Source organism: Symsagittifera roscoffensis, chromosome 2 (genome assembly GCF_963678635.1).
Source record: "Symsagittifera roscoffensis chromosome 2, txSymRosc1.1, whole genome shotgun sequence".
NCBI classification, from domain to species: domain Eukaryota; kingdom Metazoa; phylum Xenacoelomorpha; order Acoela; family Convolutidae; genus Symsagittifera; species Symsagittifera roscoffensis.
The window spans coordinates 9,196,096-9,214,938 of record NC_087063.1 but is presented as its reverse complement, the minus strand read 5'-3'; the positions used below and the strand labels follow the sequence as shown (position 1 = coordinate 9,214,938).

General features: G+C 33.3%; 1 protein-coding gene across 1 annotated transcript in view; it reads left to right on the top strand.

The window, feature by feature from the left end:
- The first annotated feature begins 2,894 nt into the window (after positions 1 to 2,894).
- Positions 2,895 to 18,843, top strand: part of LOC134840381 (uncharacterized) — a 34,943-nt gene continuing 18,994 nt past the window's right edge. Inside the window, exons 1-2 of the mRNA XM_063856149.1 lie at positions 2,895 to 2,966; positions 3,052 to 3,208. The gene's annotated coding sequence lies outside the window, so the exon portion shown is untranslated. The remainder of the gene's footprint in view (positions 2,967 to 3,051; positions 3,209 to 18,843) is intronic.

The following is an 18,843-nucleotide window of genomic DNA, read 5'->3' as shown; positions in this document are numbered from 1 at the left end:
GTTCCAACCACCTTCGGACTTAACTTAACCGGTTCTATCTATTATGGTAGTGCAGTTACGATGTAACACACTAACTTAGCGCTTTTTCCGTTTCAAAAAATATCGATATCTCAAAAATCGCGACTTGTGGGGGGATCAAAATATCGCTATTTTGACCCTAAAAACCAGTCTGTTTTCGCTGTTTTTCACTGAAAAACGATATAAGACTATTAATATAGGCTGTATAAATAATAATATTAGTAATACTATACCCCTCCGGGTTTCCTTAATATCCGAATTAAGGTGCTTAACTCGGATATTCGCAGTTCGGTGAAGGTCACTACAGTGCAGCACTGTCGAGCCCCCCACAGATTACTATCTTACTTTTTGTACCAAAAGGGATACAAAACTTGTTAACGATATCCAACAGTCAGTTGTTGTTGTCGTTGAGCCCCTTCTTGTTGCTCCTTGTACTGCTTGCCGGATCGGTCTTCACCCAAGACCCTTCCGAATTGAGCGCAAATCAGCTGACCCTTCCGGATTGAGCGCAATTTATCATTAACGTGCTTAAATGCTCAAATAACCCTACAGTACAAGCCTCACAAACGGGCTACAAAGTTGATCGTAACGATCCCGAATGATATAAATGCCTGTAACAACAATATATCTATCAACAACAAACGGGGGGGTCGGATCACATCTTGTCTGGGGTGATGATTTCTACTGATTTTTTACTTTTTTACTGTTTTTGATTTTTTCGGCAATTTTTTATGTTTTTTGTTTTTCTTGGGTACTATACTACTTTTTGTTTGGTTTTACTTATATCTTTAAGTGTTTTTGGTCACAAACCACTCAGGGGATGAGGGAATGGCCGATCCCCCCACCCTTCCTGGTTCGTGAATTTTCGGTCTTAACTAAGTTAAAAAGCTATTCACGGTAATCCGGAGGGCTTCCGCGCTCCGAACCACCCCTCCACCCCGGCGGTTTAGGCCTAATAAGGGCGTTAATGTGAGCATCCGCTCGGCGCGGAGTGCTCGTTAACGGTTCTGCCGGTCATGATGTTAAAAAGAATAACACCCAGGAGCGCCATAAAAACATGTATGTAACATTCACCCGGAAGATACATATCGACGGACAACAAAACTAAGTCTTAAGACGACTGGCCAACGTCTAAACAGAGCTTTGCATGCTTTTCACCGTCTCTACCAAGCCAGTACTTTTCGGTGGTCTTTCCAACATCGGGTCGACAAAAACGTTACTGTTCTCCGGCTTCGACCAGAACGCTCAAATTAACTTAATTACATGCAAATAGTGAGCTCATGGCTGGGTCTCAGTATCCCCAGACCACGAGGTCACTCCTAAAAACAGGGCTACTGCTTATTATATTACTATTGTTTTTGTTCAGTAGATAAAAATCATCATCTCCATCGAAGATGGATCAACCCTTTCCCCCAACTCTTAGCTTCTCATCCTTATCAAAATGAATCTAGATATTAATTAAATTCAAGTCAGGACATGACAGGAAGCTAAAAGTTTATGCAACAGGATAAAAGTTCTAGTTCCTTTACCCTTCCGGATTGACGAATCCACTGAATCAAGCTCCTTAAGTTCGATTTCACGATAACACGGAAGGCTGGTTTTCACCCTTCACCGTTGTTCGCAACGGCCTTGCAACTATTGTAGCAGCACAATAGTTGCAACTCGGAACGTTCTCTGTAATTCGTTGTCGTTTTCTTTAATTTCGATTTTCGTTCTGTTCGCAATCACAGATAAAGTTGTTCTGTTTTTCTTAGTTCTTTTTGCTAAAATGGCCGTTTCTGACGTTTCTCAGAAATGTTACGTCATCACTTCGAAAATTTAAAATTTTAAAATACGGGAATATCCTGACCTTCACCGTTCTGCTAATCATCCGAATAACGTCGTTAATCCTTCAAAATCATTAACTCGGAAGGTTCATTAACTCGGAAGGATTAAATTTGTTACAATATTTACAAAACGATCAAAGATCTGAAAAATGAGAAACGTGTCTAAAATTGCTTCAAAACCTTATAATTATAAACCTTAAAATAAACCTTAAAATCCGAAATTTACAGGAAAATGTTATTATTGATTACGTAATTTATTATGTAATTACAGTTGTTTAAATTTGATTGGTCATAAAGTTTTAAAGCAATTTTAGAAATGTTTCTCATTTTTCAGATCTTTGATCGTTTTTTAAATATTGTGAAAAATTTCAATCCTGATGATGCATAAAATGTGCGAAAACGTTTGAATTAACATTTTAAATTTCCTCTAACTATTTTTGTTGAATTCTAACCCTTTTTAGTAATCTACTGAGCTCACAACAAAAATCTGGGTAACTTCATTGCATTGCAAAAGTTTTCCTTTTGCTATAACGATACTGATATTAGTACGTAACATTTCTCAGTTCAGTTCTGTTTTTAATTTTAGTAAATGAGTGGTCTTTACGCAGTGCGGCGGATGACTTTAAAACCGATCTGAAAAACGTGCTTTTGATAGCCCAATCCAACCGCTTCGAAACATGAAATTTGCATCAATTTGCGTGAAAAAGTAGCTACTGTCTCTACTAGTGGAAAAGCTACTGGCTCTGCTAGTGCTGCTACTAGTGGAAAAGTAGCTATGGTCTCTCAAGTGGTTGGAAGCTTCGTTTCTGTGTTCAAAGTTTGAGTCTTTGAGGAAAGTTGTGGATGGATCTTGCTTCGACGATGATGGTTCTGCCGCTGCGAGGCATCCATTCTCCAGAACCACGTGTCCAAAGATAATTCTCATTTTCGGTGGTTGGAACAACTAGGTTGTAGCCGTTGATTGAATCGCTTGAAAAGAGGCTCGAATTTGCTTAAAAATTTCGATTGCAGTTTGTTTAGTTTGTTTTCAATGCAATAAATATTTTGACATATATAGAATATTTCAGATAAAAAATGGCAGCTACTCAAGTGGCTCAATTGAGCAAGAAAAAGCAAGAAACGGTTTGTACAGGATCATGAACAGATGTATTGCTGAAAAGTTACTCCTGGTAACCATGGATTGTAAATATTGTCTCTCTATTTTCAGGGACAAACTCCTATGTGGAAGACGCAACGAGAGCTTGCTGAAAGCAAACTCAATTCTGTTTTACTGGTGAAAAAACTTCTTGCTATGGGATTTTCTGAAATAGCATACCTGCGAATGTTGTACCCAGAGGAATATTTCATGGATGCGAATCTTGAAGGTTGGTTGAGTTCTCAATAGGTGACCATCTATTCTAATAGTAGGTCAAAAAAGCATTAATATCATAAATATGAGTGCAAATAGACAATTCTGGAGCGCAATTCAACTCATAAGGGTTTGTAAGAGTTCATAAGGGTTTATAAGGGTTTGTAAGAGTTCATTTTATCAAAAAAAGCGCCGGTCATAAATTGTTCTAGAATTTCAAAGAGCTTAAAGGTCATCTATTTTTTTCTTTGAAATTCGAAAGTTGAGATTTTTTCAAGAAAGTCTGTTTTTTTTATGTTTGCGTTCATTACTCTTTTCCAATCTTAAATTGGCTGTTTTGAAGTTTTTGATTCAATTTCGAGCAAATTCAGATACAGTAACTTAATAATGCTTAATTTAAGCCGCGAAAAGTTGAATATTTTCGAGCAGATTTTTCTGGAGTTTTTTTGCTAAATTTCGGGACTCAAAAACTTCAAAGTTTCAAAAAAGTTCTGCGAAAAATTTCAAAAAGTTTTGTTTTTGCACTTGCGATCAGCAATGGTAACTTGTCTTTTTTCCCGTAAAAAGCTTTGTCCACAGGACTCTTTGACTCCCTATGTACCTTTTTTCATCGTGAATTCAAATTTCGTTGTGTCTCTTGCACACAGCCTGGTGGAAACCAATACTCTAATCGAATCCGACCTTGACCATTTTTTTTGTTTGTCTGCTTATGTTTTGTCGGCTTAGTTTCCATATCTAAGAATCGTTTGTTTTAACTAAAAACAATTTTCACTGCAGTTGCTTTTAACATTTTAAAAATTCGGCCGAATCGAAATTTGCTTTTCACATTGGTTGTAATTTTACCTGCGCGATCTGTTAACACTTTTTTTCGTTTTTTTTTGTCTTTTTAATTGGCCTAATATTTTTCGGCGTAATTAATAACGACTTAGTGGCCTCTTATTGCATCGTTACGACCGAAAAACATTTTGCTCGCGTGTGTACTCTGAGGTTAAAAAAGACTTTACATTTTAATGCGAACTTGAAAGTGGCGCGAAAAATTGTGAACGATTTCTAGTTTCGAAAGGGGGATTTATTTTGAAGATTTCCCAGCTGAATAAAAACTTTACCTACTGATCCAATTTTCTCAAGTTGAGTTCATTTTATCAAAAAAAGCGCCGATCATAAATTGTTCTAGAACTTCAAAGAGCTTAAAGGTCATCTATTTTTTTTTTGAAATTCGAAAGTTGAGATTTTTTCAAGAAAGTCTGTTTTTTATGTTTGCGTTCATTACTCTTTTCCAATCTTCAATTGGCTGTTTTGAAGTTTTTGATTAAATTTCGAGCGAATTCAGATACAGTAACTAAATAATGCTTAATTTAAGCCGCGAAAAGTTAAATATATTCAAGCAGATTTTTCTGGAGTTTTTTGCTCAATTTCGGGAATCAAAAACTTCAAAGTTTCAAAAAAGTTCTGCGAAAAATTTCAAAAATTTTTTTATCAAAAGTTTTGTTTTTGCACTTGCGATAAGCAATGGTAACTTGTCTTTTTTCCCGTAAACAACTTTGTCCACAGGACTCTTTGACTCCCTATGTACCTTTTTTCATCGTGAATTCAAATTTCGTTGTGTCTCTTGCACACAGCCTGGTGGAAACCAATACTCTAATCGAATCTGACCTTGACCATTTTTTTTGTTTGTCTGCTTATGTTTTGTCGGCTTAGTTTCCATATCTAAGAATCGTTTGTTTTAACTATAAACAATTTTCACTGCAGTTGCTTTTAACATTTTAGAAATTCGGCCGAATCGAAATTTGCTTTTCACATTGGTTGTAATTTTACCTGCGCGATCTGTTAACACTTTTTTCTTTTTTTTTGTCTTTTTAATCGGCTTTATTTTTTTCGGCGTAGTTAATAACGACTTAGTGGCCTCGTTTTGCATCGTTACGACCGAAAAACATTTTGCTCGCGTGTGTACTCTGACGTTAAAAGGGACTTTACATTTTAATGCGAACTTGAAAATGGCGCGAAAAATTGTGAACGATTTCTAGTTTCGAAAGGGGGATTTATTTTGAAGATTTCCCAGCTGAATAAAAACTTTACCTACTGATCCAATTTTCTCAAGTTGAGTTCATTTTATCAAAAAAAGCGCCGATCATAAATTGTTCTAGAACTTCAAAGAGCTTAAAGGTCATCTATTTTTTTTTGAAATTCGGAAGTTGAGATTTTTTCAAGAAAGTCTGTTTTTTTATGTTTGCGTTCATTACTCTTTTCCAATCTTCAATTGGCTGTTTTGAAGTTTTTGATTAAATTTCGAGCGAAATCAGATACAGTAACTTACTAATGCTTAATTTTAGCCGCGAAAAGTTAAATATATTCAAGCAGATTTTTCTGGAGTTTTTTTGCTCAATTTCGGGAATCAAAAACTTCAAAGTTTCAAAAAAGTTCTGCGAAAAATTTCAAAAAGTTTTTTTTTCAAAAGTTTTGTTTTTGCACTTGCGATGAGCAATGGTAACTTGTCTTTTTTCCCGTAAACAACTTTGTCCACAAGACTCTTTGACTCCCTATGTACCTTTTTTCATCGTGAATTCAAATTTCGTTGTGTCTCTTGCACACAGCCTGGTGGAAACCAATACTCTAATCGAATCTGACCTTGACCATTTTTTTTGTCTGCTTATGTTTTGTCGGCTTAGTTTCCTTATCTAAGAATCGTTGGTTTTAGCTATAAACAATTTTCACTGCAGTTGCTTTTAACATTTTAGCAATTCGGTCGAATCGAAATCTGCTTTTCACATTGGTTGTAATTTTACCTGCGCGATCTGTTAACACTTTTTTTCTTTTTTTTTGTCTTTTTAATCGGCCTTATATTTTTCGGCGTAGTTAATAACGACTTAGTGGCCTCGTTTTGCATCGTTACGACCGAAAAACATTTTGCTCGCGTGTGTACTCTGACGTTAAAAGGGACTTTACATTTTAATACGAACTTGAAAGTGGCGCGAAATATTGTGAACGATTTCTATTTTCGAAAGTGGGCTTTGTTTTTAAGATATCCCAGCGGAATAAAAACTTTACCTTTTGATCCAATTTTCTTAAGTTGGGTTCATGTTATCAAAGAAGTGCCAATCATAAAATGTTCTAAAAATTCAAAGAGCTTGAAGGTCATCTATTTTTTTAATGAAATTCGAAAGTTGAGATTTTTTCAAGAAAGTCAGTGGTTTTTTTGTTTACTTGCGTTCATTACTCTTTTCCAATCTTCGATTGGCTGTTTTGAAATTTTTGGGTTTTGGTCTAGTTTGGGTTTTGGTCTAAAAAACCTAAATTTATTTGAGTGGATTTTTTTGAGTTTTTTTTTTGCTAATTTTGAGGAATCAAAAACTTAAAAGTTTTAAAAAAAATTCTGCGAAAATTTTGTTTTTACAGTTGCGATAAGCAATGGTAACTAGTCTTTTTTCCCGTAAACAACTTTGTCCACAGGACTCTTTGACTCCCTATGTACCTTTTTTCATCGTGAATTCAAATTTCGTTGTGTCTCTTGCACACAGCCTGGTGGAAACCAATACTCTAATCGAATCTGACCTTGACCATTTTTTTTGTCTGCTTATGTTTTGTCGGCTTAGTTTCCTTATCTAAGAATCGTTGGTTTTAGCTATAAACAATTTTCACTGCAGTTGCTTTTAACATTTTAGCAATTCGGTCGAATCGAAATCTGCTTTTCACATTGGTTGTAATTTTACCTGCGCGATCTGTTAACACTTTTTTTCTTTTTTTTTGTCTTTTTAATCGGCCTTATATTTTTCGGCGTAGTTAATAACGACTTAGTGGCCTCGTTTTGCATCGTTACGACCGAAAAACATTTTGCTCGCGTGTGTACTCTGACGTTAAAAGGGACTTTACATTTTAATACGAACTTGAAAGTGGCGCGAAATATTGTGAACGATTTCTATTTTCGAAAGTGGGCTTTGTTTTTAAGATATCCCAGCGGAATAAAAACTTTACCTTTTGATCCAATTTTCTTAAGTTGGGTTCATGTTATCAAAGAAGTGCCAATCATAAAATGTTCTAAAAATTCAAAGAGCTTGAAGGTCATCTATTTTTTTATTGAAATTCGAAAGTTGAGATTTTTTCAAGAAAGTCAGTGGTTTTTTTGTTTACTTGCGTTCATTACTCTTTTCCAATCTTCGATTGGCTGTTTTGAAATTTTTGGGTTTTGGTCTAGTTTGGGTTTTGGTCTAAAAAACCTAAATTTATTTGAGTGGATTTTTTTGAGTTTTTTTTTTGCTAATTTTGAGGAATCAAAAACTTAAAAGTTTTTAAAAAAATTCTGCGAAAATTTTGTTTTTACAGTTGCGATAAGCAATGGTAACTAGTCTTTTTTCCCGTAAACAACTTTGTCCACAGGACTCTTTGACTCCCTATGTACCTTTTTTCATCGTGAATTCAAATTTCGTTGTGTCTCTTGCACACAGCCTGGTGGAAACCAATACTCTAATCGAATCTGACCTTGACCATTTTTTTTGTTTGTCTGCTTATGTTTTGTCGGCTTAGTTTCCACATCTAAGAATAGTTTGTTTTAGCTATAAACAATTTTCACTGCAGTTGCTTTTAACATTTTAGAAATTCGGCCGAATCGAAATTTGCTTTTCACATTGGTTGTAATTTTACCTGCGCGATCTGTTAACAATTTTTTTTTCTTTTTTTTTGTCTTTTTAATTGGCCTAATTTTTTTCGGCGTAATTAATAACGACTTAGTGGCCTCTTATTGCATCGTTACGACCGAAAAAAATTTTGCTCGCGTGTGTACTCTGAGGTTAAAAAGGACTTTACATTTTAATACGAACTTGAAAATGGCGCGAAAAATTGTGAACGATTTCTAGTTTCGAAAGTGGACTTTGTTTTTAAGATATCCCAGCGGAATAAAAACTTTACCTATTGATCCAATTTTATTAAGTTGCGTTCATGTTATCAAATAAGTGCCAATCATAAAATGTTCTAGAAATTCGAAGAGCTTGAAGGTCATCTATTTTTTTTCTTTAAAATTCGAAAGTTGAGATTTTTTCAAGAAAGTCGGTGATTTTTTGTTTACTTGCGTTCATTACTCTTTTCCAATCTTCGATTGGCTGTTTCGAAATTTTTGGGTTTTGGTCTAATTTGGGTTTTGGTCTAAAAAAACCTCAATTTATTTGAGTGGATTTTTTGAAGTTTTTTTTTGCTAAATTTGAGGAATCAAAAACTTAAGAGTTTTTAAAAATTTCTGCGAAAAGTTTTCAAAAAGTTTTTTTTTTGAAAATTCTGTTTTTACAGTTGCGATAAGCAATGGTAACTAGTCTTTTTTCCCGTAAACAACTTTGTCCACAGGACTCATTGACTCCCTATGTACCTTTTTTCATCGTGAATTCAAATTTCGTTGTGTCTCTTGCACACAGCCTGGTGGAAACCAATACTCTAATCGAATCTGACCTTGACCATTTTTTTGTTTGTCTGCTTATGTTTTGTCGGCTTAGTTTCCTTATCTAAGAATAGTTTGTTTTAGCTATAAACAATTTTCACTGCAGTTGCTTTTAACATTTTAGAAATTCGGCCGAATCGAAATTTGCTTTTCACATTGGTTGTAATTTTACCTGCGCGATCTGTTAACACTTTTTTTTCTTTTTTTTTTGTCTTTTTAATTGGCCTAATTTTTTTCGGCGTAATTAATAACGACTTAGTGGCCTCTTATTGATTCGTTACGACCGAAAAAAAATTTTGCTCGCGTGTGTACTCTGAGGTTAAAAATGACTTTACATTTTAATACGAACTTGAAAATGGCGCGAAAAATTGAACGATTTCTAGTTTCGAAAGTGGACTTTGTTTTTAAGATATCCCAGCGGAATAAAAACTTTACCTATTGATCCAATTTTATTCAGTTGCGTTCATGTTATCAAAGAAGTGCCAATCATAAAATGTTCTAGAAATTCAAAGAGCTTGAAGGTCATCTATTTTTTTCTTTAAAATTCGAAAGTTGAGATTTTTTCAAGAAAGTCGGTGATTTTTTGTTTACTTGCGTTCATTACTCTTTTCCAATTTTCGATTGGCTGTTTTGAAATTTTTGGGTTTTGGTCTAATTTGGGTTTTGGTCTAAAAAACCTCAATTTATTTGAGTGGATTTTTTGAACTTTTTTTTTTGCTAAATTTGAGGAATCTGCGAAAAGTTTTCAAAAAGTTTTTTTTTTGAAAATTCTGTTTTTACAGTTGCGATAAGCAATGGTAACTAGTCTTTTTTCCCGTAAACAACTTTGTCCACAGGACTCTTTGACTCCCTATGTACCTTTTTTCATCGTGAATTCAAATTTCGTTGTGTCTCTTGCACACAGCCTGGTGGAAACCAATACTCTAATCGAATCTGACCTTGACCATTTTTTTTGTTTGTCTGCTTATGTTTTGTCGGCTTAGTTTCCATATCTAAGAATAGTTTGTTTTAGCTATAAACAATTTTCACTGCAGTTGCTTTTAACATTTTAGAAATTCGGCCGAATCGAAATTTTTTTTTTCACATTGGTTGTAATTTTACCTGCGCGATCTGTTAACACTTTTTTTTTCTTTTTATTTGGCCTAATATTTTTCGGCGTAATTAATAACGACTTAGTGGCCTCTTATTGCATCGTTACGACCGAAAAAAATTTTGCTCGCGTGTGTACTCTGAGGTTAAAAATGACTTTACATTTTAATACGAACTTAAAAATGGCGCGAAAAATTGAACGGTTTCTAGTTTCGAAAGTGGACTTTGTTTTTAAGATATCCCAGCGAAATCAAAACTTTACCTATTGATCCAATTTTATTAAGTTGCGTTCATGTTATCAAAGAAGTGCCAATCATAAAATGTTCTAGAAATTCAAAGAGCTTGAAGGTCATCTATTTTTTTCTTTAAAATTCGGAACTTGAGATTTTTTTCAAGAAAGTCGGTGATTTTTTGTTTCCTTGCGTTCATTACTCTTTTCCAATCTTCGATTGGCTGTTTTGAAATTTTTGGGTTTTGGTCTAATTTGGGTTTTGGTCTAAAAAACCTCAATTTATTTGAGTGGATTTTTTGAAGTTTTTTTTTGCTAAATTCTGTTTTTACAGTTGCGATAAGCAATGGTAACTAGTCTTTTTTCCCGTAAACAACTTTGTCCACAGGACTCTTTGACTCCCTATGTACCTTTTTTCATCGTGAATTCAAATTTCGTTGTGTCTCTTGCACACAGCCTGGTGGAAACCAATACTCTAATCGAATCTGACCTTGACCATTTTTTTTGTTTGTCTGCTTATGTTTTGTCGGCTTAGTTTCCATATCTAAGAATAGTTTGTTTTAGCTATAAACAATTTTCACTGCATTTGCTTTTAACATTTTAGAAATTCGGCCGAATCGAAATTTGCTTTTCACATTGGTTGTAATTTTACCTGCGCGATCTGTTAACACTTTTTTTTTCTTTTTTTTGTCTTTTTAATTGGCCTAATATTTTTCGGCGTAATTAATAACGACTTAGTGGCCTCTTATTGCATCGTTACGACCGAAAAAAATTTTGCTCGCGTGTGTACTCTGAGGTTAAAAATGACTTTACATTTTAATACGAACTTGAAAATGGCGCGAAAAATTGAACGATTTCTAGTTTCGAAAGTGGACTTTGTTTTTAAGATATCCCAGCGGAATAAAAAATTTACCTATTGATCCAATTTTATTAAGTTGCGTTCATGTTATCAAAGAAGTGCCAATCATAAAATGTTCTAGAAATTCAAAGAGCTTGAAGGTCATCTATTTTTTTCTTTAAAATTCGAAAGTTGAGATTTTTTCAAGAAAGTCGGTGATTTTTTGTTTACTTGCGTTCATTACTCTTTTCCAATCTTCGATTGGCTGTTTTGAAATTTTTGGGTTTTGGTCTAATTTGGGTTTTGGTCTAAAATACCTCAATTTATTTGAGTGGATTTTTTGAAGTTTTTTTTTTGCTAAATTTGAGGAATCTGCGAAAAGTTTTCAAAAAGTTTTTTTTTGAAAATTCTGTTTTTACAGTTGCGATAAGCAATGGTAACTAGTCTTTTTTCCCGTAAACAACTTTGTCCACAGGACTCTTTGACTCCCTATGTACCTTTTTTCATCGTGAATTCAAATTTCGTTGTGTCTCTTGCACACAGCCTGGTGGAAACCAATACTCTAATCGAATCTGACCTTGACCATTTTTTTTGTTTGTCTGCTTATGTTTTGTCGGCTTAGTTTCCACATCTAAGAATAGTTTGTTTTAGCTATAAACAATTTTCACTGCAGTTGCTTTTAACATTTTAGAAATTCGGCCGAATCGAAATTTGCTTTTCACATTGGTTGTAATTTTACCTGCGCGATCTGTTAACACTTTTTTTTCTTTTTTTTTTGTCTTTTTAATTGGCCTAATATTTTTCGGCGTAATTAATAACGACTTAGTGGCCTCTTATTGCATCGTTACGACCGAAAAAAATTTTGCTCGCGTGTGTACTCTGAGGTTAAAAAGGACTTTACATTTTAATACGAACTTGAAAATGGCGCGAAAAATTGTGAACGATTTCTAGTTTCGAAAGTGGACTTTGTTTTTAAGATATCCCAGCGGAATAAAAACTTTTACCTATTGATCCAATTTTAATAAGTTGCGTTCATGTTATCAAAGAAGTGCCAATCATAAAATGTTCTAGAAATTCAAAGAGCTTGAAGGTCATCTATTTTTTTCTTTAAAATTCGAAAGTTGAGATTTTTTCAAGAAAGTCGGTGATTTTTTGTTTACTTGCGTTCATTACTCTTTTCCAATCTTCGATTGGCTGTTTCGAAATTTTTGGGTTTTGGTCTAATTTGGGTTTTGGTCTAAAAAACCTCAATTTATTTGAGTGGATTTTTTGAAGTTTTTTTTTTGCTAAATTTGAGGAATCAAAAACTTGAGTTTTTAAAAATTTCTGCGAAAAGTTTTCAAAATTTTTTTTTTTTTGAAAATTCTGTTTTTACAGTTGCGATAAGCAATGGTAACTAGTCTTTTTTCCCGTAAACAACTTTGTCCACAGGACTCTTTGACTCCCTATGTACCTTTTTTCATCGTGAATTCAATTTTCGTTGTGTCTCTTGCACAGCCTGGTGGAAACCAATACTCTAATCGAATCTGACCTTGACCATTTTTTTTGTTTGTCTGCTTATGTTTTGTCGGCTTAGTTTCCATATCTAAGAATAGTTTGTTTTAGCTATAAACAATTTTCACTGCAGTTGCTTTTAACATTTTAGAAATTCGGCCGAATCGAAATTTGCTTTTCACATTGGTTGTAATTTTACCTGCGCGATCTGTTAACACTTTTTTTTCTTTTTTTTGTCTTTTTAATTGGCCTAATATTTTTCGGCGTAATTAATAACGACTTAGTGGCCTCTTATTGATTCGTTACGACCGAAAAAAAATTTTGCTCGCGTGTGTACTCTGAGGTTAAAAATGACTTTACATTTTAATACGAACTTGAAAATGGCGCGAAAAATTGAACGATTTCTAGTTTCGAAAGTGGACTTTGTTCTTAAGATATCCCAGCGGAATAAAAACTTTACCTATTGATCCAATTTTATTAAGTTGCGTTCATGTTATCAAAGAAGTGCCAATCATAAAATGTTCTAGAAATTCAAAGAGCTTGAAGGTCATCTATTTTTTTCTTTAAAATTCGGAACTTGAGATTTTTTTCAAGAAAGTCGGTGATTTTTTGTTTACTTGCGTTCATTACTCTTTTCCAATCTTCGATTGGCTGTTTTGAAATTTTTGGGTTTTGGTCTAATTTGGGTTTTGGTCTAAAAAACCTCAATTTATTTGAGTGGATTTTTTGAAGTTTTTTTTTGCTAAATTTGAGGAATCAAAAACTTAAGAGTTTTTAAAAATTTCTGCGAAAAGTTTTCAAAAAGTTTTTTTTTGAAAATTCTGTTTTTACAGTTGCGATAAGCAATGGTAACTAGTCTTTTTTCCCGTAAACAACTTTGTCCACAGGACTCTTTGACTCCCTATGTACCTTTTTTCATCCTGAATTCAAATTTCGTTGTGTCTCTTGCACACAGCCTGGTGGAAACCAATACTCTAATCGAATCTGACCTTGACCATTTTTTTTGTTTGTCTGCTTATGTTTTGTCGGCTTAGTTTCCATATCTAAGAATAGTTTTTTTTAGCTATAAACAATTTTCACTGCATTTGCTTTTAACATTTTAGAAATTCGGCCGAATCGAAATTTGCTTTTCACATTGGTTGTAATTTTACCTGCGCGATCTGTTAACACTTTTTTTTTCTTTTTTTTTTGTCTTTTTAATTGGCCTAATATTTTTCGGCGTAATTAATAACGACTTAGTGGTCTCTTATTGCATCGTTACGACCGAAAAAAATTTTGCTCGCGTGTGTACTCTGAGGTTAAAAATGACTTTACATTTTAATACGAACTTGAAAATGGCGCGAAAAATTGAACGATTTCTAGTTTCGAAAGTGGACTTTGTTTTTAAGATATCCCAGCGAAATCAAAACTTTACCTATTGATCCAATTTTATTAAGTTGCGTTCATGTTATCAAAGAAGTGCCAATCATAAAATGTTCTAGAAATTCAAAGAGCTTGAAGGTCATCTATTTTTTTCTTTAAAATTCGGAACTTGAGATTTTTTTCAAGAAAGTCGGTGATTTTTTGTTTCCTTGCGTTCATTACTCTTTTCCAATCTTCGATTGGCTGTTTTGAAATTTTTGGGTTTTGGTCTAATTTGGGTTTTGGTCTAAAAAACCTCAATTTATTTGAGTGGATTTTTTGAAGTTTTTTTTTGCTAAATTCTGTTTTTACAGTTGCGATAAGCAATGGTAACTAGTCTTTTTTCCCGTAAACAACTTTGTCCACAGGACTCTTTGACTCCCTATGTACCTTTTTTCATCGTGAATTCAAATTTCGTTGTGTCTCTTGCACACAGCCTGGTGGAAACCAATACTCTAATCGAATCTGACCTTGACCATTTTTTTTGTTTGTCTGCTTATGTTTTGTCGGCTTAGTTTCCATATCTAAGAATAGTTTGTTTTAGCTATAAACAATTTTCACTGCATTTGCTTTTAACATTTTAGAAATTCGGCCGAATCGAAATTTGCTTTTCACATTGGTTGTAATTTTACCTGCGCGATCTGTTAACACTTTTTTTTTCTTTTTTTTGTCTTTTTAATTGGCCTAATATTTTTCGGCGTAATTAATAACGACTTAGTGGCCTCTTATTGCATCGTTACGACCGAAAAAAATTTTGCTCGCGTGTGTACTCTGAGGTTAAAAATGACTTTACATTTTAATACGAACTTGAAAATGGCGCGAAAAATTGAACGATTTCTAGTTTCGAAAGTGGACTTTGTTTTTAAGATATCCCAGCGGAATAAAAACTTTACCTATTGATCCAATTTTATTAAGTTGCGTTCATGTTATCAAAGAAGTGCCAATCATAAAATGTTCTAGAAATTCAAAGAGCTTGAAGGTCATCTATTTTTTTCTTTAAAATTCGAAAGTTGAGATTTTTTCAAGAAAGTCGGTAATTTTTTGTTTACTTGCGTTCATTACTCTTTTCCAATCTTCGATTGGCTGTTTTGAAATTTTTGGGTTTTGGTCTAATTTGGGTTTTGGTCTAAAAAACCTCAATTTATTTGAGTGGATTTTTTGAAGTTTTTTTTTTGCTAAATTTGAGGAATCAATTTGAACGATTTCTAAGAATAGTTTGTTTTAGCTATAAACAAACTATTCTTAGAAGTTTTTAAAAATTTCTGCGAAAAGTTTTCAAAAATTTTTTTTTTGAAAATTCTGTTTTTACAGTTGCGATAAGCAATAGTAACTAGTCTTTTTTCCCGTAAACAACTTTGTCCACAGGACTCTTTGACTCCCTATGTACCTTTTTTCATCGTGAATTCAAATTTCGTTGTGTCTCTTGCACACAGCCTGGTAGAAACCAATACTCTAATCGAATCTGACCTTGACCATTTTTTTTGTTTGTCTGCTTATGTTTTGTCGGCTTAGTTTCCATATCTAAGAAGTTTGTTTTAGCTATAAACAATTTTCACTGCAGTTGCTTTTAACATTTTAGAAATTCGGCCGAATCGAAATTTGCTTTTCACATTGGTTGTAATTTTACCTGCGCGATCTGTTAACACTTTTTTTTCTTTTTTTTGTCTTTTTAATTGGCCTAATATTTTTCGGCGTAATTAATAACGACTTAGTGGCCTCTTATTGCATCGTTACGACCGAAAAAAATTTTGCTCGCGTGTGTACTCTGAGGTTAAAAATGACTTTACATTTTAATACGAACTTGAAAATGGCGCGAAAAATTGAACGATTTCTAGTTTCGAAAGTGGACTTTGTTTTTAAGATATCCCAGCGGAATAAAAATTTACCTATTGATCCAATTTTATTAAGTTGCGTTCATGTTATCAAAGAAGTGCCAATCATAAAATTTTCTAGAAATTCAAAGAGCTTGAAGGTCATCTATTTTTTTCTTTCAAATTCGAAAGTTGAGATTTTTTCAAGAAAGTCGGTGATTTTTTGTTTACTTGCGTTCATTACTCTTTTCCAATCTTCGATTGGCTGTTTTGAAATTTTTGGGTTTTGGTCTAATTTGGGTTTTGGTCTAAAAAACCTCAATTTATTTGAGTGGATTTTTTGAAGTTTTTATTTGCTAAATTTGAGGAATCAAAAACTTAAGAGTTTTTAAAAATTTCTGCGAAAAGTTTTCAAAAAGTTTTTTTTTTGAAAATTCTGTTTTTACAGTTGCGATAAGCAATGGTAACTAGTCTTTTTTCCCGTAAACAACTTTGTCCACAGGACTCTTTGACTCCCTATGTACCTTTTTTCATCGTGAATTCAAATTTCGTTGTGTCTCTTGCACACAGCCTGGTGGAAACCAATACTCTAATCGAATCTGACCTTGACCATTTTTTTTTGTTTGTCTGCTTATGTTTTGTCGGCTTAGTTTCCATATCTAAGAAAAGTTTGTTTTAGCTATAAACAATTTTCACTGCAGTTGCTTTTAACATATTAGAAATTCGGCCGAATCGAAATTTGCTTTTCACATTGGTTGTAATTTTACCTGCGCGATCTGTTAACACTTTTTTTTCTTTTTTTTTGTCTTTTTAATTGGCCTAATATTTTTCGGCGTAATTAATAACGACTTAGTGGCCTCTTATTGCATCGTTACGACCGAAAAAATTTTGCTCGCGTGTGTACTCTGAGGTTAAAAAGGACTTTACATTTTAATACGAACTTGAAAATGGCGCGAAAAATTGTGAACGATTTCTAGTTTCGAAAGTGGACTTTGTTTTTAAGATATCCCAGCGGAATAAAAACTTTACCTATTGATCCAATTTTATTAAGTTGCGTTCATGTTATCAAAGAAGTGCCAATCATAAAATGTTCTAGAAATTCAAAGAGCTTGAAGGTCATCTATTTTTTTCTTTAAAATTCGAAAGTTGAGATTTTTTCAAGAAAGTCGGTGATTTTTTGTTTACTTGCGTTCATTACTCTTTTCCAATCTTCGATTGGCTGTTTTGAAATTTTTGGGTTTTGGTCTAAAAAACCTCAATTTATTTGAGTGGATTTTGTGAAGTTTTTTTTTGCTAAATTTAAGGAATCAAAAACTTAAGAGTTTTTGAAAATTTCTGCGAAAAGTTTTCAAAAAGTTTTTTTTTGAAAATTCTGTTTTTACAGTTGCGATAAGCAATGGTAACTAGTCTTTTTTCCCGTAAACAATTTTGTCCACAGGACTCTTTGACTCCCTATGTACCTTTTTTCATCGTGAATTCAAATTTCGTTGTGTCTCTTGCACACAGCCTGGTGGAAACCAATACTCTAATCGAATCTGACCTTGACCATTTTTTTTGTTTGTCTGCTTATGTTTTGTCGGCTTAGTTTCCATATCTAAGAATAGTTTGTTTTAGCTATAAACAATTTTCACTGCAGTTGCTTTTAACATTTTAGAAATTTTGCCGAATCGAAATTTGCTTTTCACATTGGTTGTAATTTTACCTGCGCGATCTGTTAACACTTTTTTTTCTTTTTTTTTGTCTTTTTAATTGGCCTAATATTTTTCGGCGTAATTAATAACGACTTAGTGGCCTCTTATTGCATCGTTACGACCGAAAACAATTTTGCTCGCGTGTGTACTCTGAGGTTAAAAATGACTTTACATTTTAATACGAACTTGAAAATGGCGCGAAAAATTGAACGATTTCTAGTTTCGAAAGTGGACTTTGTTTTTAAGATATCCCAGCGGAATAAAAACTTTACCTATTGATCCAATTTTATTAAGTTGCGTTCATGTTATCAAAGAAGTGCCAATCATAAAATGTTCTAGAAATTCAAAGAGCTTGAAGGTCATCTATTTTTTTCTTTAAAATTCGAAAGTTGAGATTTTTTCAAGAAAGTCGGTGATTTTTTGTTTACTTGCGTTCATTACTCTTTTCCAATCTTCGATTGGCTGTTTTGAAATTTTTGGGTTTTGGTCTAATTTGGGTTTTGGTCTAAAAACCCTCAATTTATTTGAGTGGATTTTTTGAAGTTTTTTTTGCTAAATTTGAGGAATCAAAAACTTAAGAGTTTTTAAAAATTTCTGCGAAAAGTTTTCAAAAAGTTTTTTTTTGAAAATTCTGTTTTTACAGTTGCCATAAGCAATGGTAACTAGTCTTTTTTCCCGTAAACAACTTTGTCCACAGGACTCTTTGACTCCCTATGTACCTTTTTTCATCGTGAATTCAAATTTCGTTGTGTCTCTTGCACACAGCCTGGTGGAAACCAATACTCTAATCGAATCTGACCTTGACCATTTTTTTTGTTTGTCTGCTTATGTTTTGTCGGCTTAGTTTCCATATCTAAGAATAGTTTGTTTTAGCTATAAACAATTTTCACTGCAGTTGCTTTTAACATTTTAGAAATTCGGCCGAATCGAAATTTGCTTTTCACATTGGTTGTAATTTTACCTGCGCGATCTGTTAACACTTTTTTTTCTTTTTTGTTGTCTTTTTAATTGGCCTAATATTTTTCGGCGTAATTAATAACGACTTAGTGGCCTCTTATTGCATCGTTACGACCGAAAAAAATTTTGCTCGCGTGTGTACTCTGAGGTTAAAAATGACTTTACATTTTAATACGAACTTGAAAATGGCGCGAAAAATTGAACGATTTCAAGTTTCGAAAGTGGACATTGTTTTTAAGATATCCCAGCGGAATAAAAACTTTATCTATTGATCCAATTTTCTTAAGTTGCGTTCATGTTATCAAAGAAGTGCCAATCATAAAATGTTCTAGAAATTCAAAGAGCTTGAAGGTCATCTATTTTTTTCTTTAAAATTCGAAAGTTGAGATTTTTTCAAGAAAGTCGGTGATTTTTTGTTTACTTGCGTTCATTACTCTTTTCCAATCTTCGATTGGCTGTTTTGAAATTTTTGGGTTTTGGTCTAATTTGGGTTTTGGTCTAAAAAACCTCAATTTATTTGAGTGGATTTTTTGAAGTTTTTTTTTGCTAAATTTGAGGAATCAAAAACTTAAAGAGTTTTTAAAAATTTCTGCGAAAAGTTTTCAAAAAGTTTTTTTTTTTGAAAATTCTGTTTTTACAGTTACGATAAGCAATGGTAACTAGTCTTTTTTTCCGTAAACAACTTTGTCCACAGGACTCTTTGACTCCCTATGTACCTTTTT